Source organism: Petromyzon marinus, unplaced genomic scaffold (genome assembly GCF_048934315.1).
Source record: "Petromyzon marinus isolate PM22_M1 ecotype Great Lakes invasive population unplaced genomic scaffold, UKy_Petmar_22M1.pri1.0 PM_G_Scaffold_298, whole genome shotgun sequence".
Classification (NCBI taxonomy): domain Eukaryota; kingdom Metazoa; phylum Chordata; class Hyperoartia; order Petromyzontiformes; family Petromyzontidae; genus Petromyzon; species Petromyzon marinus.
In genome coordinates, this window is record NW_027422870.1 from 46217 (window position 1) to 68748 (window position 22532).

The 22532-nt window shown below is 52.2% G+C and overlaps 1 long non-coding RNA gene across 1 annotated transcript; it reads left to right on the forward strand.

The window, feature by feature from the left end:
- The first annotated feature begins 6119 nt into the window (after nucleotides 1-6119).
- On the forward strand, nucleotides 6120-18761 carry LOC142915330 (uncharacterized). The gene is made up of 4 exons (XR_012935901.1): nucleotides 6120-6509; nucleotides 14160-14229; nucleotides 15150-15218; nucleotides 16142-18761. It is a non-coding gene; the product is annotated as an uncharacterized LOC142915330 (long non-coding RNA).
- The last annotated feature ends 3771 nt before the right edge of the window (nucleotides 18762-22532 follow it).

The window sequence follows — 22532 nt, forward strand, 5'->3', positions numbered from 1 at the left end:
CTTCTGTTCGGCCGGATTGAGGGGGCTAAGCGGGCGCGGCACGGGCTAGAGAAGAGATGGAGTGATGTGGTACAGGGGGACGTGGAGCTGAGTGGACTTGCCGATGACCGGTACCAGCGGTGTCAAGATCGGCCTCTGTGGAGGAGGCTCGTGAAGGACGCTACTGGGCAGTTGGAGGTAGTCGCCCTCCAACAACAACGGAGGGTGGAGGAGCGACGCTCACAACAACGAGCGGAGCGCCAGGTGGCTAAAGCACAGCGGGTTGACACAGTAGGGGGCACAGGTGGTGCATCAGCCAGTCATCTCAGTCAGTCGACCCGTGGCACCTGGGTCTGCCCCGTGACCTCCTGCCTGCGGGCGTTCGACACTTCACGTGGCCTCAGGGTGCACATAGCCTGGCACAAGCGTCGTGGTGACATCACCGCCACTTAGTGGTGAATGGCGGTTATTGTTATATGTGTTTGTCTGCGTGTGTATCTGTGTGTGTGTCTGTGTGTGTGTACGTATCTGCGTGTGTATCTGTGTGTGTACGTGTGTTTTGACGATGATGATGGCGATGTTTGTGACGGTACGGGAAGCGTGTGTGGGCCGAGGCGGCATCCAGAGGAGCGCCATGGAGAGTGGAGGGGGAGCGAGGAGAGGATGCGGCAGGGAGGAGGAAGCGAGGCGAGGGGGAGAGAGGGGGGTCGAGAGGGAGCCGAGGAGAGAGCCGGCTGCTGCGGGCGTGCGGGCCCGACAGGGGCTCATCGCAGACAGGGACCAGTGGCGGAGAGAGATGCCCATGAGGAGGCTGGTGAACCGGTCGGTGCCCCGCGGGGAGGACGTGGAGATGGCGATGCCCAACGCGGAGAGAGCCAGGCTGCTGACGGCGTGGGTGAGACGAGCCATTGGCGAAGAGAGGACGCTCAACAGGGAGGAGGCGGGGAGAGAGAGGCTGGAGGCGGAGAGATCTGCGTGGGACAGACAGGCAGACGCGAGGAGGCGAGTGGATCAGAGGGTCGGCGACTCGCGGCCAAGGACCGAGGCGCAGCAAGCTCGGTTTGATATTGCCGCGAGGGGGAACGAGAGGACGGTCGACAGACTGGTGGAGAGGGCGGTGGAGGCGACGAGGCGAGAGGTAGGGAGAGCGAGAGAGGGAGGCCGCTGGGACGTGGAGGGGGGGCGGCCGCAGACGGGGGCGGCGGTGGAGCAGAGACGGACGCTGCGGCAGATCGCCGTGGCCGTGGGCGCCGTGGGGCTGCCGGGAAGGGTCGTGCCGATTAGGAACCGGCAGGGAGAGAGCGGGAGGGAGGGCGGGAGAGGAGGTGGAGAGAGGGAGGGCGGGAGAGGAGGTGGAGAGAGGGAGGGTGGGAGAGGAGGTGGAGAGAGGGAGGGCGGGAGAGGAGGTGGAGAGAGGGAGGGTGGGAGAGGAGGTGGAGAGAGGGAGGGCGGGAGAGGAGATGGAGAGGGAGAGAGGCAGAGGGGTCTGTTGAGATTGTTGGGGAGATTCGTTCCGATTAGGAGCCCTGAGGGAGGCCAGGAGAGGGAGGGAGGGAGAGAGTGAGAGGGACACGGGGTGCTGTAAGGAGAGGGTGAGCGGGGGGGAGGGAGGGAGAGGTGTGGGGTAGAAATGAAGGAGAGAGTGAGAGGGCTGGATGTGCGAGAGGAAAGGAGCGAGGTAGCTGTGGCACACTGCAGGTTCACTTCCCTGCAGAGTGGTGCTCACTTTAGTTGTGATGATGATGGGCTGAGTCAACCAGGGATTGAATCTGGCCCCCTTTTCCACTGAGCCACTTTGCCGATGTTCATTGTTAACTGCTCGTTCACCGTTGGTTCTTCATGGGCGATCATATTTTAATATTTTGACTTGAAGAGGATTTGTCATTCCTTTGCCGAACACGACGATTGTGCGTATATCCGCCGTGTGATGATGCGTAGCGAGAATCGTAATTTTAGAGTTAATTTTACAAACTGCAACTCGATGCCGGGATGTTTACTTGTATTTACTTAATGTTCATTGTAAAAAAAAAAAATGTTTTATCATTTCCACCGCCCTCTGCGGGACATCGACCGCTCAAACCGAAAGCGAGATAGACACAGACAGGGAGACAGAGAGAGACATGGAGAGACAGAGAGAGAGAGTTGGAGACGGAGAGACATGGGGAAAGAGATGGGGAGAAATAGAGAGAGAGACACAGAGACAGCGGAGACACAGAGAGACAGAGAGATACATGGCCACACAGAGAGACGGATAGGGAGAGGCATGGGGAAAGAGACGGGGAGAAATACAGAGACACAGAGACAGCGGAGACACAGAGAGACAGAGAGATACATGGCCACACAGAGAGATGGATAGGGAGAGGCATGGGGAAAGAGACGGGGAGATATACACAGAGAGACACAAAGAGACAGAGAGAGAGACGATGTTGATGATGTTGAAGATGGTGTTAATGACTTTGATGTTGATGATGTTTTGAATGTTGTTAGTGATGTTGATGATGGTGTTGAGGCAAGGTAAATCAACACCCGTTCATAATAAAAAATCATCCATCCACCACTACCACTGCTGCTTGTTGCCTGCTCCTGGTGGTGCGATTCCAACCTTCTGCAGTCCGATCCAGAAATTGCCATTGGCCTGCGAGAGTGCCGAGGCGAGTGGGGGGAGTTGAACACCCGGTCAGCCTATCCCTTTGACAATAATTTCATGCGCACTTGATATCGGTGTGCGACTCAAGTCTCCATTTGTCACGAGTCTTAACTTTATCACAAACTCTTAGCTTAGTGCAGTACAACTTCTTGAGGTCCTTGACTCTGCAAGTGACTCGAAATATTAAGAAACAAAATAAAATAAAACGTTCAGTGATACTTCATCTGCTTGAGCAATAACTCAACTCTTAATTGATCAGAGCTTTTGCTTCTGCAAATCTCAACTTAAGGCTGATTGCGAGTACTACTCGGAATCTGTCTGTGCAGGACTGACGAATGTGAAGTTTGTACATGGTATCTGTTATGTAGGAATTTCTACCTTGCTTCATTAATTCTCTTAGACGCATCAAAAGCTCAAAGCTCCTGCCACTTTCACGCCTCCTGAGGATTCATGAGGCCAGCCTTGGGTCATCTTTGCTTCTGGCTCCACGGACCTCCTGGCGCTTAATGTCATCAACCCCCCTCCCCCCCCCCCCCCCCCCCCGCTAGTATTCTCCCTCCGGAGGTCGTCCCAAAAAACTTGTGTAGATACAGGGCCACTGAATTGCCCCTTGGAATGTTTTTCAACTCATTAGAGCGAGCCCCCGGATGTGGTGTGTTTGTGTGTATGACGTCACAAAGCAGTCCTTATAAGGGCCTCAATGCACGTTGGTGTATGACGTCACAAAGCAGTCCTTACAAGGGCCTCAATGCACATTGGTGTGTGACGTCACAAAGCAGTCCTTACAAGGGCCTCAATGCACGTTGGTGTATGACGTCACAAAGCAGTCCTTACAAGGGCCTCAATGCATGTTGGTGTATGACGTCACAAAGCAGTCCTTATAAGGGCCTCAATGCACGTTGGTGTATGACGTCACAAAGCAATCCTTACAAGGGCCTCAATGCACGTTGGTGTATGACATCACAAAGCAGTCCTTACAAGGGACTCAATGCACGTTGGTGTATGACGTCACAAAGCAGTCCTTACAAGGGCCTCAATGCACGTTGGTGTATGACGTCACAAAGCAGTCACGAGGCCGTCCCACAGCGCGACAAATGCGGTTTCCTCCTCCACCCCCCCCCCCCCACCAAAATCTTTGGCCTTTTCGCAGTGAGAGCATGGAGCGGTTTTGCAATTTTTGCAAAATTTGGGCACAAAGCGGCGGTAATACGACAAAGCTGCAAACGTCACCCACCGACGTGGGGGTTGGCCATGTTGCGCACGCACGCAGTTTTGTTGGGGTCCGTGGCTATCCCCGGACTCGCTGACGATGCGCCCCAAGTAGCGAACCGATGTCTGCAGAAGGTGACACTTGACTGTGGTTTAAACGTAAGATTGGCCGCCCGAACTTTGAACAAACACCGATCGCGGCCGCTGCAGCTGCTCCTGGAACGTGCGTCCGAAGACGATCACGTCGTCCAAATAAACGAGGCGGGAGTCCCATTGGAGGCCTGCTAGGACCAGCTGCGTGAGTCGCTGGAACGTGACCGGAGCCGAGTGGAGTCCCATCAGGAGACAATTAAACTGGAACAGAGCCCGAGGTGTTCTTAGCTCTTTCGGTAAAGTCACCACGTTGAAGGGAAACAATAAAATAATAAAATATATATAAAACAATAAAAATTCTCACGACGTTTCGACCATAACACAAACTGATGACGACCGTTTGTGTTATGGTCGAAACGTCGTGAGCATTTTTATTGTTTTATATATTATTGTTTCATTGTTTCCCTTCAACGTGGTGACTTTACCGAAAGAGCTAAGAATATGAATTACTGCAGTCACGAAAGCTTTAAATCAAAATTTAGAACCCGAGGTGTTCAGAACACAGGATTTGGTTTAGAGCTCTCATCAAGAGGCAATTGCCAACACCCCGACGACAAGTCAAGTGTGGTAGAAAACCCACACGGCCGACAGGGCATCCAATGAATCGTCCATCCGTGGGAGCGGGTGTACATCTGCCACGGAGACCTTGTTCAATTGGTGGAAATCCGCGCGAAGCCGCAGACTCCCATCGTGTTTCTTAACGGGAACAACGAGAGCTCCCCTCGTCGACCGCAGTGGCGAACGTGGTCCTCCTCCTGACGACTAAGCCCGTGTGAATTCTGGCGAACGGAAGCGGCGTTGCCCGTGTCAATGCGGTGCTGCCATCAGGGACGTGCGGCAAAAGTGTCATATTTACCCTGACTGAAAATGTTTTGAAAATTCGCCCCGCCGCTCGCCGGATAAAATCGGAATTCTTGCAGCGCAGCGCGCCCATCCATGATTCGTCCGGCTCACTCCTCCGCTTCACTGTGGCCACGAGACATCTGTGGTCGCCTCGCCGGCCTCCCCACGACACGCGGCCACTGCGTGGGCCAGAACGGTGCCCGCCTGGACGACCGCAGCACCCAGGCCGACGTTGAACACTCTGAATGGCTACGTATGCATAGTCATACCGTTAGTGTCAGTAGCATAACTCTCAACCACTTATCAGTGCCCTACCTTATTACAGACCAACTCAGACCTTACTGATCACCCCGTGCCCCTTATAAATCTCAACGTTCATCCTATACATTATACTACACTATACACTACACAGCTGTCAACCCCTTATCGGCGCTCTGCCTTATTACAGACCAATTCAGACCTTGTCGATCACCCCGTGCCCCTTATAAATCTCAACGTTCATCCTATACATTATACTACACTATACACTACACAGCTGTCAACCTCTTATCAGTGCCCTACCTTATTACAGACCAATTCAGACCTTACTGATCACCCCGTGCCCCTTATAAATCTCAACGTTAATCCTACAAAGTCCCATCACAAGGAAGAAACACAAACAAATCGACACGGATTTGTATTGTTGTTTGCCCGTATTGAAACGGCTGTACGCCCGTACGGGCCTGAGAACTCACTTTGCCTGCGCAAAGACCACGACGGGGTAAAACCGTGATGGGCTTCTACAGCTCCGCAATAGTCGAGTGTGAATAGTCGCCTAATAGTCGCTATTGGTTATCAGAGGTTCTCCCCAACAACCAAACAACGTGTGGGCGGTCATCTTGGGTAGGGGGGGTGTGGTGGCTTCTCCCTTACCAAGATGCCCCCCCCCCGCACGAGTCACGAGGTGTTGACATTTTGTGGGTGTTTTTTAATTGGTCAGCTCCATTGTACGCGCGACATTGAACTTTATTTCATAGCCCGGATTAAGGCCCATGGTAAATAGCATAGACTAGATAAGGCGCTGCTGCCTTTCAGACTATACCAAGCATAGCCCGGAAGAGGGGGAGGGGGATGAAAAGCATCAAAACTCAAGACGCGCTGAATAAATGTAGCGAATTTGTTTGATGTTTAATTATTTCATCCATAGCGGACAAGAAGCAAGAGGGGCTCGCTAGCGTTAGTGAAAGGTGGCGTTTGCTGTGTACCCCCCTAAATTAAAACAATTTAAGTTCGCCGGTGGCATTCACCCCTTCCTCGCCCGCTGCTCGCGTTGGTTTCGCCCACACGACCCTCTCCCTCCACCACCAAAGTGTCGCGTTTTGGCGGGAGAAGGCGGCTGTGTGTTCTGAGGAGACTAACAACCACCACCACCACAACATCTATAATCATAAGTATAACTACTACTATAATAACAATAACATCTACAATCGTAACTATAACTACTATAATAACAACAACATCTACAATCATAACTATAACACTAATAATAACATCAACAACTTACAACAGCAATTATATAAACAGTTACAATAGTAATAAAAACATGAACTGCTATAATAACTAATACTGTAACATCAACAACTACGACTATAATAAAACAAAAACGTGAACGAGAGCGGGCGACACAACAAGGAGGGCGGTGAGTGAGAGAGTGGAGCCGACCTCTCGCCCTCACAGCCTGAGGCCCACAAAGACGCGCGGGCTCTGTCAGCCTCACGCAGCCCGTCAGGGAGACTACACGGGGAGACATTTGTGTTGTGTCTGTGTGTGTGTCTCTGTCTGTGTGTGTCTCTGTGTGTGTATCTGTGTGTGTATCTGTGTGTGTATCTGTGTGTGTGTCTGTGTGTGTCTCTGTGTTGTGTCTCTGTGTGTGTGTCTGTGTGTGTGTCTCTGTGTGTGTGTCTCTGTGTGTCTGTGTGTCTCTGTGTGTGTGTCTCTGTGTGTGTGTCTCTGTGTGTGGGTGTGTGTGTGTCTCTGTGTCTGTGTGTGTGTCTGTGTGTATCTGTGTGAGTCTGTGTGTGTGTGTGTCTCTGTGTGTGTGTCTCTGTGTGTGTGTGTGTCTCTGTGTCTGTGTGTGTATCTGTGTGAGTCTCTGTGTGTGTCTCTGTGTGTGTGTGTCTCTGTGTGTGTGTCTCTTTGTCCGGCAAAACAACCCCCTACCTCCTCGCGGTGCCGGACGGGCAACTCTGTCGTGGACAGCGCTGTGGGGGGAGATCCAATTTTGATTGGCTCCTCCCCTCATGGCATATGTATCCACCACAGGGGCTAAACGGGGGCTCTGGACGGGTGCGAGGGGCTGGTAACCCCTCCACCTTCAATTAATTACCACGAAACTACGAATTAAACTTAAATATGTAACAACTAAGCTTGTGCCGGAGGCCCCGGGGGGCCAGGCGTCTATGACGTCTCCTGGCCAAACCCCAATTGGCGGAGCCAGGAGATTGAATACCTACCCTCGGGGCTACTCCAGAAACAACGAAAAGCCACTACGGTTGGCCACGTGGAATGTTCGAACGCTCACTGCAGAGGAGAGGCTGCCACTCCTCTGTCGGGAGCTGGACCGGTACCGCCTGGATCTATGCGGCATTCAGGAGGTCCGGTGGACCGGCTCTGGCTCCTGCCACCATGAGGGGTGGACAGTCCTCTACTCGGGGCAGCAGACTGCCAAACAACAGGGTGTGGGTCTTCTTTTGAACAAAAGAATGAAGGGGGCGTGGGAGCGTGGCGGTGAGGTGTGGGAAGCTGTAAGCCCCAGGCTACTTTGGGCTCGCCTTCCCATCAACCGGAGGCGAGGAATGGTGGTCGTGGTTACTTATGCCCCCACCGAAGATGAACATCCGTGGAGGGATGCAGGCAAAGCCGATGAGTCAGATGCCTTCTATGACCTCCTGTCACAGGTGCTGGCTAAAGTGGCCCCTCGGGATAGAGTCATCATGTTGGGTGACTTCAATGCCCGAGTTGGTCATGATACTGGCACCTGGCCTGGAGTGATTGGAGGGCATGGGCCAGATCAGCTCAATAACAACGGTAGGAGGCTGCTAGATTTTTGTGCAGCCCATGGGCTTGTAATTACCAACACGCTGTTCCGGCATCGGCGCATCCACACAACATCATGGATGCATGCCGGGTCCAAGCAAGAACATCTGCTGGACTACATAGTGACGGACCAGCGAATGCGAGCCCATGTCCTTGACACCAGGACCTACCGTGGAGCTGATCTGCCCTCTGACCATCGACTAGTCATCTGTAAGATGCGCCTGCCATTCTTCCACTCCGGTGGTGGGTGTACACCCAGGACCCCATTCCAACCTAAAGTGGCCTGGTCTCAGTTATCTGATGAAAGTTGCAAGCGAGAATTTCATCATCGCTTGCGGCTGGGATTGGCATCGACCCCGACTCCTCCTGATGTCGAGGGTAAATGGGCGAGGTTTAGGACTGTGACTCATGCTGCTGCAATGGCTGCTTTGGGTACGCGGTCCAGACCTCCCCAGACACCCTGGATGACAGAGGAGTTGTTCACGATGGTTGAGAAAAAGCGACAGGCCCACTGTCATCGGCTACAGAGTCCCACGTCAGAGAATGAGGAGGCTTACCGCAGCCTTCGCTCGGAGGTTCGGAGAGCCGTGAGGCGCTGCAAGGATGGGTGGTGGTCGCGGGTTGCTGAGGAGATGGAGTCTGCCTCAGTGGCCCGTGATCACAAATCTCTATTTAACTCCATCAAAAAAGTAACCTGCAGCGCCACACCTATTACCATCATTAGGGGAAAAAACGGCGATCCAATTTCCGACCCCCAGGAACAGGTTCGCAGATTTGCTGAGCATTTCTGTGAGGTCCTGGGGGAGGGAAAATCCCTCAGCCAGGAAAACATCGTGGCACAAAGTGAGGATGACCCTGCTGAGGCTGCGGTGCCTCAAATATTGGATGAAGTCACCCCCTGTGAGTGGCTGGCTGAGGTGCCATCTGCTGAGGAAGTATTGAAGGCGATCCGGAGTCTGAGACCAGGAAAGGCAGCGGGCAGAGATGATCTTCCAAGCGAAATGCTGAGGGAGGGTGGCGTTTGTGCACAGACTGCCCTATATGACATCATAACAACAGTCTGGACCACTGGACGGGTTCCGCAGGATTGGAAGGATGCCCTGGTGGTCCCCCTTTTTAAGAAGGGGGACCGCACAGACTGTAACAACTACAGGGGCATCTCACTCCTCAGTGTGCCGGGAAAGGTCCTGGCAAGGATTATTCAGCATCGCCTTGCCAGGCACGCTGAGGAGAGGCTTGCGGAGCCCCAATGCGGTTTCAGGAAAGGGCGGTCCTGCACAGATGCCATATTTTCTGTCCGTCTGCTACAGCAGAGGTGTAGGGAATTCCAACAAGACCTACATCTCTGCTTTATTGACCTGGTCAAGGCCTATGATACCATCAGTAGGCCGGGGCTCTGGGTCGTTCTTCATGCTTTTGGAGTACCTGACCCTCTGCTCACGATCATTAAGGACCTTCATAATGGTGAGCGGGCCCGGGTAAAACTACGTGGCCGGGAGTCAGAGCCATTCCCTGTACACCTTGGGGTGCGACAGGGATGTCCTCTGGCTCCCACATTATTTAACATCTATTTTGACCACGTAGTTCGTGAAGCCTTCAATAGCTGTACCGGGGGAATCTCCATATGGTACAGATATAATGGGAGGCTAATCGATGCCCGGGTGCGGTCAAGGGATGGCTCCCTATTGCTCAACCACGTTATGTATGCTGATGACTTGGTAATAGCTGCTCAGTCAGAGGAGGAGTTGGAGACGCTGCTGCTGAGACTGGAGCGTGCCACTAAGAGGTGGGGCCTTACCATCAGCCCCACCAAAACCAAGCACCTGCCTGGGTATTTTGTACCATCGGACACTCCACCCCCACAACTCCCAATCGGTGATGGGGCAGTTGTGGAGAGAGTGGAGAGTTTCCCATACCTGGGCAGTGTGCTTATGACTGGCACCAGTTTAACAGCAGAGGTCTCACTCCGAATCAGTCGAGCGGCAATATCTTTTCATCGGTTGCGTAACGCTGTGTGGAAGCTACCTGGTCTGTCGCTCCGCACTAAGCTTCAGGTCTTCTCGGCCACGGTCATTCCCTCCCTTCTCTACGCTTGCGAAACGTGGACCCCCCTAATGGAACATCTTCGCCGGTTAGAAACATTTAGGCTGGCCTGCCTACGATCCATCCTGGGTTTAACCAGACTGGATTGTGTGAGGAGCTCACAAATCCTTGAAAGATCTGGGCAGGGTCCCATCGGTGAGCTCCTCCGGCAGGCAAGGCTGCGATGGCTGGGTCATGTAGCCCGCATGCCCAGCCACCGCATGCCGAAACAGCTTTTGTTTGGCCGGATTGAGGGGGCTAAGCGGGCGCGGCACGGGCTAGAGAAGAGATGGAGTGATGTGGTACAGGAGGACGTGGAGCTGAGTGGACTTGCCGATGACTGGTACCAGCGGTGTCAAGATCGGCCTCTGTGGAGGAGGCTCGTGAAGGATGCTACTGGGCAGTTGGAGGCAGTCGCCCTCCAACAACAACGGAGGGCGGAGGAGCGACGCTCACAACAGCGAGCGGAGCGCCGGGTGGCTAAAGCACAGCAGGTTGGCACAGTAGGGGGCACAGGTGGTGCATCAGCCAGTCATCTCAGTCAGTCGACCCGTGGCACCTGGGTCTGCCCCGTGACCTCCTGCCAGCGGGCGTTCGACACTTCACGTGGCCTCAGGGTGCACATAGCCTGGCACAAGCGTCGTGGTGACGTCACCGCCACTTAGTGGCGAATGGCGGTTGTTGTTGTTGTTGTTGTGTCTCTGTGTGTGTGTGTTCTGTGTGTGTGTCTCTGTGTGTGTGTGTCTGTGTGTGTGTCTGTGTGTTGTGTGTGTGTCTCTGTGTGTGTGTGTCTCTGTGTGTGTAAGCCTCACGCAGCCCGTCAGGGAGACTACACGGGGAGACATTTGTGTTGTGTCTGTCTGTGTGTGTGTCTGTGTGTATTGTGTCTGTGTGTGTGTCTCTGTGTGTGTGTGTCTCTGTGTGTGTGTCTGTAAGCCTCGCGCAGCCCGTCAGGGAGACTACACGGGGAGACATTTGTGTTGTGTCTGTCTCTGTGTGCGCGTCTCAGTGTGTGTGTGTCTGTGTGTGTTGTGTGTCGCTGTGTGTGTGTCTCTGTGTGTGTGTGTCTCTGTGTGTGTTGTGTCTGTGACTTCAATGCCCGAGTTGGTCATGATACTGGCACCTGGTCTGGAGTGATTGGAGGGCATGGGCCAGATCAGCTCAATAACAACGGTAGGAGGCTGCTAGATTTTTGTGCAGCCCATGGGCTTGTAATTACCAACACGCTGTTCCGGCATCAGCGCATCCACACAACATCATGGATGCATGCCGGGTCCAAGCAAGAACATCTGCTGGACTACATAGTGACGGACCAGTGGATGCGAGCCCATGTCCTTGACACCAGGACCTACCGTGGAGCTGATCTGCCCTCTGACCATCGACTAGTCATCTGTAAGATGCGCCTGCCATTCTTCCACTCCGGTGGTGGGTGTACACCCAGGACCCCATTCCGACCTGAAGTGGCCTGGTCTCAGTTATCTGATGAAAGTTGCAAGCGAGAATTTCATCATCGCTTGCGGCTGGGATTGGCATCGTCCCCGACTCCTGATGTCGAGGGTAAATGGGCGAGGTTTAGGACTGTGACTCATGCAGCTGTAATGGCTGCTTTGGGTACGCGGTCCAGACCTCCCCAGAGACCCTGGCTGACAGAGGAGGTGTTCAGGATGGTTGAGAAAAAGCGACAGGCCCACTGCCATCGGCTACAGAATCCCACGTCAGAGAATGAGGAGGCTTACCGCAGCCTTCGCTCGGAGGTTCGGAGAGCCGTGAGGCGCTGCAAGGATGGGTGGTGGTCGCGGGTTGCTGAGGAGATGGAGTCTGCCTCAGTGGACCGTGATCACAAATCTCTATTTAACTCCATCAAAAAAGTATCCTGCAGCGCCACACCTATTACCATCATTAGGGGAAAAAACGGTGATCCAATCTCCGACCCCCAGGAACAGGTTTGCAGATTTGCTGAGCATTTCTGTGAGGTCCTGGGGGAGGGAAAATCCCTCAGCCAGGAAAACATCGTGGCACAAAGTGAGGATGACCCTGCTGAGGCTGCGGTGCCTCATATTGGAAGAAGTCACCCCCTGTGAGTGGCTGGCTGAGGTGCCATCTGTTGAGGAAGTACTGAAGGCGATCCGGAGTCTGAGACCAGGAAAGGCAGCGGGCAGAGATGATCTCCCAAGCGAAATGCTGAGGGAGGGTGGCGTTTGTGCACAGACTGCCCTATATGACATCATAACAACAGTCTGGACCACTGGACGGGTTCCGCAGGATTGGAAGGATGCCCTGGTGGTCCCCCTTTTTGAGAAGGGGGACCGCACAGACTGTAACAACTACAGGGGCATCTCACTGCTCAGTGTGCCGGGAAAGGTCCTGGCAAGGATTATTCAGCATCGCCTTGCCAGGCACGCTGAGGAGAGGCTTGCGGAGCCCCAATGCGGTTTCAGGAAAGGGCGGTCCTGCACAGATGCCATATTTTCTGTCCGTCTGCTACAGCAGAGGTGTAGGGAATTCCAACAAGACCTACATCTCTGCTTTATTGACCTGGTCAAGGCCTATGATACCATCAGTAGGCCTGGGCTCTGGGTCGTTCTTCGTGCTTTTGGAGTACCTGACCCTCTGCTCACGATCATTAAGGACCTTCATGATGGTGAGCGGGCTGAGACTGGAGCGTGCCACTAAGAGGTGGGGCCTTACCATCAACCCCACCAAAACTAAGCACCTGCCTGGGTATTTTGTACCATCGGACACTCCACCCCCACAACTCCCGATCGGTGATGGGGCAGTTGTGGAGAGAGTGGAGAGTTTCCCATACCTGGGCAGTGTGCTTATGACTGGCTCCAGTTTAACAGCAGAGGTCTCACTCCGAATCAGTCGAGCGGCAATATCTTTTCATCGGTTGCGTAACGCTGTGTGGAAGCTACCTGGTCTGTCGCTCCGCACTAAGCTTCAGGTCTTCTCGGCCACGGTCATTCCCTCCCTTCTCTACGCTTGCGAAACGTGGACCCCCTTAATGAAGCATCTTCGCCGGTTAGAAACATTCAGGCTGGCCTGCCTATGATCCATCCTGGGTTTAACCAGACTGGATTGTGTGAGGAGCTCACAAATCCTTGAAAGATCTGGGCAGGGTCCCATCGGTGAGCTCCTCCGGCGGGCAAGGCTGCGATGGCTGGGTCATGTAGCCCGCATGCCCAGCCACCGCATGCCGAAACAGCTTTTGTTCGGCCGGATTGAGGGGGCTAAGCGGGCGCGGCACGGGCTAGAGAAGAGATGGAGTGATGTGGTACAGGAGGACGTGAAGCTGAGTGGACTTGCCGATGACTGGTACAAGCGGTGTCAAGTTCTGCCTCTGTGGAGGAGGCTCGTGAAGGACGCTATTGGGCAGTTGGAGGTAGTCGCCCTCCAACAACAACGGAGGGCGGAGGAGCGACGCTCAGAACAACGAGCGGAGCGCCGGGTGGCTAAAGCACAGCAGGTTGGCACAGTAGGGGGCACAGGTGGTGCATCAGCCAGTCATCTCAGTCAGTCGACCCGTGGCACCTGGGTCTGCCCCGTGACCTCCTGCCAGCGGGCGTTCGACACTTCACGTGGCCTCAGGGTGCACATAGCCTGGCACAAGCGTCGTGGTGACGTCACCGCCACTTAGTGGCGAATGGCGGTTGTTGTTGTGTGCGTGCGTGTGTACTGCGCGTGTGTGTGTGTACTGTGCATATGTGTCGTGCGTGTGTGGGTACCGTGTGTGTGTACTGTGTGTGTGTACTGTGCGTGTGTACTGTGTGTGTGTGCACTGTGCGTGTGTGTGTGTACTGTGTGTGTGTACTGTGCGTGTGTGTGTGTAGTGTGTGTGTGTAACGTGTGTGGCGGTAGTCTAGCGGTTAGTGCGCTGCTCTACGAACATAACGACCCGAGTTTGATTCCCGCTCACAGCCAACACCCAGTGACGATTATTTGAACCGGTTCTGGGCCTCCCCTAGGTCGACTCAGCCTCAAGTGAGTACCCGGTGCGGTGTGCAAACATCATTACTGGGGAGACAAAGGCGGTCGGGCACGGTGCTGGCTACCCATTCCCTTCGCGTGCCGCGCCGGCCTTCATAGGTGGAGCTGATACTTGCTAACAGCACTTGCCCCAACAGTCTGTTAAGGCTACACGGGGGATCTTTGTCTTTGTATCACCACCCAGGAGTCACGGAGCTTTTGAGGCTCCGAGCCACGTGGGGATCCACAACAGCGTGAGGCGGTGCCACTCACAGGTGAGACTCGGGGATATGTGATTTCTAATCGATAGCCATCCGTCAGTTAACCCATCGCAACTGCTGAGTCTGTCACGCGACTTCCTCCTTCCAGCGAGCCTTTGACGCTTCACGTGGCCTCAAAGTGTACACAGTGTGTACGTATACACAATAATGTCCACGTTGTTGCTGAGTTCATGCACTCAAGGGAGGGGCAATGGAAAATGAATCTAAATCAACTTAAACTCCATCCCCGTGACCTCTTCGGCATGAAGTGGCAGCTAGTGGTGTCATGTCACCAAGGTATTCAGCCCTCCCCCGTCCACAGCGCTCTTGAGCGTGACGTCACCTCCGCTTGGGTCACTGCCGATATCAATCCAGTGGCAATCCTTATTTGGGCAAAGCTACGCCCAGTGACTGGCGGCTCATTAACATAATGTATCCGTTAAAGCCGTCGAGAGTTTATTGCGACGGGTTCAGCAGCCACGCCCCCAACGCTCGACATATGGGCCGAACCATTAACATAATTTATTCAGTACAGAGCCGCTCATTGTGGAAGGGGCGTGTCTCTTACCCCGGGAGTGACGTCATGTTACTTGCTTACCCGCGTGATGTCGCTAGGTAACAGGAGGCTGCCTATCCGCGCTTGCACTGAAATCCGAGGTGAGAAATTCTCATGGTGATCGTGGTTGTTGTTTACCAAGGTAGAGCCTCTCTCTCTCGTAGGGATGTCAGTTGAGTAGCAGCGAGCATGGGAATCGACGTCCAAGTTGGAACTTTACAACGCGGGGCCTAGCCACCCAGGGCCTTGCCTCCTGCCCTCGCCTGATTGCATTCACTTTAATTATCTCGCTTAAGTTTAATTTGTCTTCACCCGGCTCGCCACTTTGTAACTTTGTTTTATTGTAAATATTCACGCAGTTTTTATTTTCTTTTGTTAGCAGGCCAAGCCCGCTTGAGCTGCTATACCGCTCTTGTTATCAGAAGCGACCTGCCCACAACAACACAAGGTGAGGCTTTGTCAACGTGTGTGAATGTTTTGACTTAAAACTTTGGTGACTGCAGGAATTAATATTCTTGGTTCTTTCGGTAAAGTCACGTAGATAAAAAATGTAATAAAAATAACAGATAATCATTTTTTTTTTACAATGAAGCAAAAAAACCCCACAATGTTTCTATGGCAACATTAATGTTGAAAATGCGAGGGCTTACAGGAATATTTATGACATTTGCCCTCTCATTGCGTGCCATGACAGTGCTGTTTGCACAGTCACACATAGTCACTGTAAGATGTTTTTCTTGGTCGTGTTTTTGTTTTGTTGCTTGCTGTGGTTGCACCCGATTCAAGAGCCGAATGGCTCACGGGACTATAACCAAAATAAATCAAACTGAAAATAAAAAAACTGAAACCGCGTGATGGATTTTGGGAAAGTTTTTCACTGCATCTCCAAATATATATAAAAGGCAAAGTTGTGATTGTGTGTGTTGTCTGTTCAAAATGTTTAGCGTACTTCGCGACATGCAACAAACTGGAAATTTGCCATGTGGGTACTTTCCAGACTGTACACCGTACAAACATTGGAAGTAAAACTTTGTGGGAAAAGTCCACGATGTTTTTTGTATTTACCGAACAGCTTCAACGGAGGCGGATGGATCGTTGCGCAAAAGACGGTGATGGCTTGTTGAGTCTCCAGGGGGGGGGTTCCTGTATCAGTAGATGGGTCGTGGCTGCTGATTATGAAAGAGAAACCAATCCCACGGGGTCAGCACTGCACTCTGTCGGCAGGGTTACCAAGGCAGTGGAAATATATCTGGTCCAGTTTTTTATGGAGATCAAAGGTCAAAGGTCGCGTCATGGGTGACCTATAATGTTTGCCGCCGCTGCTGCTGCTGCTGCACTCTCCTCTGCTCTCGTGACCCCCCTCCCCGCCAGCCTGCTCCTCGTCAGAAGAGGGGACGGTCGCCGTGACTGAGCGCCCCTTCGTCAGGTCTGATGGGCGTGGCGTCGCTTACGTTGGGGCCATTCGTGGTGTGCTGCACTGCGTGGCGGCGTGCGCTGCGTGGTGCGCGCTGCGTGCCGGGGCGGAAGCGGCAGCAAGCCCCCAGCTGTGACTGTAAATCGAGCCGCGTGGTGATATCATACCAAAAAAATAAGCCACTGAAAGAACCCAGGCTTGGTTATTTTTTTCACATAGGAACATTCAACAGAAGCGACGGTGAGCTCCTCGGGTTAGGTCTGCCGTCCGTTGGTGTCGGCAGCTGCAACAAATATTCTCCTGAATTGTTACAAAGGAGATTGTGAATAAACAAGGCCTGATTAATTATTCTTGCGACCGTGAAGGGTCGTTAGCCCCTGCTTCTTTGGACAGGTCTCAATGTTGCGTTTTATAAGAGGCGTCCAGAGCAAATCTCAGAGCAGAATGATATATAGGGTTGAGCTTAATGAACGATGTATTGGGAGGCACAATGATAAATAATATCGCAGTAATCAAATTAAGACATTACGGTAACCCTTACCAACTCTAAATGGAGTGTAGCTGGGAAACAATGTTTGTGTCTAAAGAGAGACAGTTTTTTATTTTTTCAGTCTTCCCAGCGTGGTCATTGGATTATTAAAAACAACATTTAGGGAGTCTGTATATTTTTCATGGAAGCCTGATTGTTTGGGATGTAACAGCTTATTTTCTGAAAGTTAACCAATTTGCGTATTTAGTAAATGTTCAGGTAGTTTTAACAATGGTGATAATATCGTAGTCTATTTTGGATTCATACAGCGCCCTTTCCAGGCCACTTTACAACGTGAGCTGACGGCAGTTAGTAAGGACGGTGACTGAATGGGAACGGAGCCGATGTCCGGGGTAGCAAAGGTGGAACAAAGTGGAAGTGTAATGGCGAGTGAGGGTGTCCGATCGGTGCCGCAGCGTGGACGAGCGAGGTGCGGGGCACGTGCGTGAAGCGGTGACACGTGCGTGGGTGAGAGGAGGCGAAGGGTGATCGTGGCAGAGGTCTGGCGGCAGGATAGTTGAGCTTTTCGATTTAAAGCTTTCGTGACTGCAAGGATTCATCTTCTTTGGTTCTTTCGGTAAAGTCACCACCACCACCACCACGTAGAATGAGAATAAAATAATAAATTGTTAAAATAAAATAACGCGATAATATTCTCACGACGTTTCGGCCACAACACAAGCTTCCCAGTGTGGTCATTGTCCTCCAGACAGTCTCGTCCCTTCACCTGATGAAGGCCGCTTGTGTTGTGGCCGAAACGTCGTGAGAATATTATTGTGTTATTGTATTTTATAAATTTATTATTTTATTCTCATTCTACGTGGTGACTTTACCGAGAGAACCAAAGAAGATAGTTGAGCTTATGGAGGTGCACAGCGTAGGGCTGGGGAGGGAATGTGGTCTGGTGCACATAGAAAGTCACGTGGAAGCCGGGTCAGGAATTGGAGTTGGAGGAGGAGGGAGGAGGAGGAGGATTGCAAGTGGGTTTGAGGTTCGGGTGGAGGCACCGGTGTAGGGGTGGAGGCAGCGGAAGAGAGGAAGCAGTCGAGAAGAGGAGGGACGTGAGGGCCGCGTGAAAGGTGTCAAGTGAGAGTCCCGTGGTGGAGGAGTTTCTTCTGCGCTGCAACTGGGCTAGAAGGGGGAAAGAAGAGAAGCAAGGAGGTGAAGGAAGGGTGAGGAAATGGAAATATTCACATCGAAGGGACACATTTAAAGAAATATTGGCCGATTTTAATGTTGAGGATAATTTGTAGGCGCTCTTTTGCGAAGGTGGCGAACAAATTCAGTTGTTCATTCAACAGGGTAACTGAGGCTTCTGCAATGGACAAATTAAATATACGGGTTAGGGGCCTGAAAATGAAGTCACCCACAGCGATTAAAGCAAAAGGCAGGTAATTTATCAGCTCCAGAACTATTTATTCTTGGTTCTTTCGGTAAAGTCACATTGAAGGGAAACAATAAAATAATAAAATATATATAAAACAATAAAAATTCTCACGACGTTTCGACCGCAACACAAGCAGTCATCATCAGGTGTGAAAACCACAGCAATAAAATTTGAAAAAAAAAACACTTTCCTAAAAGTCATATTTATTAAGTGCGCCACCACCGAACAGATTTTATCCATCCTACAAGTATCGTCGCCCAATGTAAACATTGAGTCTTCATGTTGTTCTTCATAGGAGATATGGAACTGCATCCTGGTCCTGACTCACTACTACAAATGTTCTTGCCGTTGATTGTGTTGCAGTCGAAACGTCGTGATAATTTTATTGTTTTATATATATTGTATTATTTTATTGTTTCCCTTCAACATGGTGACTTTACCGAAAGAACCAAGAATATGAATCACTGCAGTCACTGCAGCTTTACATCAAAGCTCCAGAACTGTTGAAGGAATGGAGCTCTGTAATGGTCTGAAAATGAGCCGCATCGAATTGATTGTTGATGGTTATGAACGCTTTGTTTTGGATCTGTTGAGCCCACGGGAGATGGTTACTTGCTACTGCAACGTATTATCTCCACACATATAAAAGGCAAAGTTGTGATTGTGTGTGTCTGTTCAAAATGTTTAGCGTACTTCCAGACATGCAACAAACTTTACATTTGCCATGTGGGTACTTTCCAGACTGTACACCGTGCAACAATTATAAAAATACACTTTTTTTTTTAGGCGGGGGGGGGAGCTCAAAAATGCATTTAATTTTTGCAAGGCAAGTGAGCTGTGACGTCAAATTAGCGCGCTGTCTGTGTGTGTGTGTCTGTGTGTGTGGGGAGCGGTAGTGTAGCGGTTAGCGCGCTGCGCTATGAACCTGGCGACCCGGGTTCGATTCCCGCTCACGGCCAACGCCAGTGACGATTATCTGAACCGTTCCCGGGCCTCCCCTAGGTTGACTCAGCCTCAAATGAGTACCTGGTGCGGTGTGTAAACATTGCCACTAGGGAGACAAAGGCGGTCGGGCGTGGTGCTGGCCACCCACCCCCTCGTGTACCGTTCCGGCCTTCATAGGTACTCGCTAACAGCACTTGCCCCTACAGTCTGTTAAGGCTATATGGGGGATCTTTGTTTCTTTGTTATGTGTCTGTGGAGGAGTTGGAGGAGTTGGAGACGCTGCTGCTGAGACTGGAGCGTGCCACTAAGAGGTGGGGCCTTACCATCAGCCCCACCAAAACTAAGCACCTGCCTGGGTATTTTGTACCATCGGACACTCCACCCCCACAACTCCCAATCGGTGATGGGGCAGTTGTGGAGAGAGTGGAGAGTTTCCCATACCAGGGTAGTGTGCTTATGACTGGCTCCAGTTTAACAGCAGAGGTCTCACTCCGAATCAGTCGAGCGGCAATATCTTTTCATCGGTTGCGTAACGCGGTGTGGAAGCTACCTGGTCTGTCACTCCGCACTAAGCTTCAGGTCTTCTCGGCCACGGTCATTCCCTCCCTTCTCTATGCTTGCGAAACGTGGACCCCCCTAATGGAACATCTTCGCCGGTTAGAAACATTTAGGCTGGCCTGCCTACGATCCATCCTGGGTTTAACCAGACTGGATTATGTGAGGAGCCCACAAATCCTTGAAAGATCTGGGCAAGGTCCCATCGGTGAGCTCCTCCGGCGGGCAAGGCTGCGATGGCTGGGTCATGTAGCCCGCATGCCCAGCCAACGCATGCCGAAACAGCTTTTGTTCGGCCGGATTGAGGGGGCTAAGCGGGCGCGGCACGGGCTAGAGAAGAGATGGAGTGATGTGGTACAGGAGGACGTGGAGCTGAGTGGACTTGCCGATGACTGGTACCAGCGGTGTCAAGATCGGCCTCTGTGGAGGAGGCTCGTGAAGGATGCTACTGGGCAGTTGGAGGCAGTCGCCCTCCAACAACAACGGAGGGCGGAGGAGCGACGCTCAGAACAACGAGCGGAGCGCCGGGTGGCTAAAGCACAGCAGGTTGGCACAGTAGGGGGCACAGGTGGTGCATCAGCCAGTCATCTCAGTCAGTCGACCCATGGCACCTGGGTCTGCCCCGTGACCTCCTGCCAGCGGGCGTTCGACACTTCACGTGGCCTCAGGGTGCACACAGCCTGGCACAAGCGTCGTGGTGACATCACCGCCACTTAGTGGCGAATGGCGGTTGTTGTTGTCTGTGTGTGTGTGTCTGTGTGCGCATGTGTGTATGTGTGTCTGTGTGTGTGTCTGTGTGCGCATGTGTGTATGTGTGTCTGTGTGTGTGTCTGTGTGTGTGTGAGTGTGTGTGTGTATGTAGTGGTTAGCGCTACGCCGCGCTACGAACCCGGCGACCCGAGTTCGATTCCCGCTCCCGGCCACCACCGGTGACGATTATTTCAATCGCTCCTGGGCCTCCCCTAGGTCGACTCGGCCTCAAACGAGTAACTGGTGTGGTGTGTGAGCATCGCCACTGGGGAGACAAAGGAGGCCGGGCGTGGTGGATCCAAGTCCCGGGCTAAGCTGGGCAGTAACAGCTAGTCATCAATTATTTCGGTAAAGTCACCACGTAGAAGGGAAGCAATAAAATAATAAAAAAATAAAAAATATTTTTTATATATAAAAATAAAATTGTATTGTTTTATATTTGTATTATTTTATTGCTTCCCTTCTACGTGGTGACTTTACCGAAAGAATCAAGAATATAGTCTATAGGCTCTACATAGCCTCAGTAGATACTATCTATATACTATATACTATCTATATACATAGCCTCTAGAGAGGCTAAGTAAATAGATAGTATCGACTGCAGGTCGACATTAAATGTCGATGCTGTGTGTGTGTCGATGCTAGCGAGCACCGCTGATGACAGTCTACACAGCGACATGCGAACTGGCTGCGTGACGATGTTAACGAGGCAACGCTCGTTGACAGCACTTGCCCCAACAGCCTGTGCAGGCTATACAGGGACCTTTGCCTTTGTATTTGCTTGTATGTGTGTGAGAGCGGAGCGGTGGCGCAGCGGTTAGCGCCGCGCTACGAACACGTCTACACGGGTTCGTTTCCCGCTCACTGCCAACACCACCGCTGACGATTCTCTGAACCGGTCATGGGCCTCCCCTAGGTCGACTCAGCCTCAAATGAGTACCTGGTGCGGTGTGTAAACATCGCCACTAGGGAGACAAAGGCGGCCGGGCGTGGTGCTGGCCACCCACCCCCTCGTGTACCGTTCCGGCCTTCGTAGGTGCTGCTCGCTATCAGCACTTGCCCCAGCAGTCTGTTAAAGCTACACGGGGGATCTTTGTCTTATTGCCTCGTGCCATTGTAACGGAGTGTGTCAGACTTTCACCCGCGGATCCAATGTACTCACTTTTTGTTTGGGGGGTCTAATTAAATCGCTCCACGTCACCCACAGAATTTGTAATTCGCAAAACGGACGTGATTGTGGAACACACACGTGTCGCCCGTCACGTGTCAGCAAAGCTCTTCACAACTCGGGCAGCTTTGTCAGAAAACTAAACACTCAACAACATTTGTCAAGTGGCCCTGCCCTGGGACGAGAACACACACGCGGTTAAAATATAGATGCGTCTAAACATGTAATAGGCAACGTTTCGTCCACGTGCTACGATGAAGGGTCACTGCCCGAAACGTCGCCTTTCATACATGTTATTGCTATTGCAAGGCCACCGTGCTGTTCACTAATGATTTGCGTGTCTTTGGTTATCACAGTCGCGTGCCATTTGGCAACGATAGACATTTTGCCCCTGACAATTAATTACAACAATAACAAAAACGCGGCTTGATCACAAGGCGCTACAAATTGCGGCGGGCTGCTCTACGAATAATTAGGCAACGTGACTGCAATTCGTGATCTGACTTGACAGGAACGCGTTAACTCCGCCACGTAATGTAATCACACGGCGCGTTCGGGGACTCCGTGAGAGAAAACAAACATAAATCCCGTGCCGAAGGAAATCTCTTGCCAAAACGGTGTACAGTAGAGTACAGTCATCGTTACGTTACTTTAGATATATAGAGTCTCACACACTTACCGGCTTCAAGAGGTAACACAAACTCAACACATTCGCAAATAACGCAGTTGCATTTTAGGCGTTTTCAGCACAGCGAGAGGGCCCATCACGCCACCTGGTGGCATCATGGCGAGAGGGCACATCACGCCACCTGGTGGCATCACGGCGAGAGGGCCCATCACGCCGCCAAGTGGCATCACGGCACGAACACCCTGGTGCACGTCTCCTGCTCCATGCGAACTTTGCACGACGTCGGGGCCTGCAAACGCCCGACCAGATCTTCCACACGCACAGACAAAGATCCCCCACCGTGTAGCCTCAACGGGCCGTAGGGGCGAGTGCCGTTAGCGAGCAGC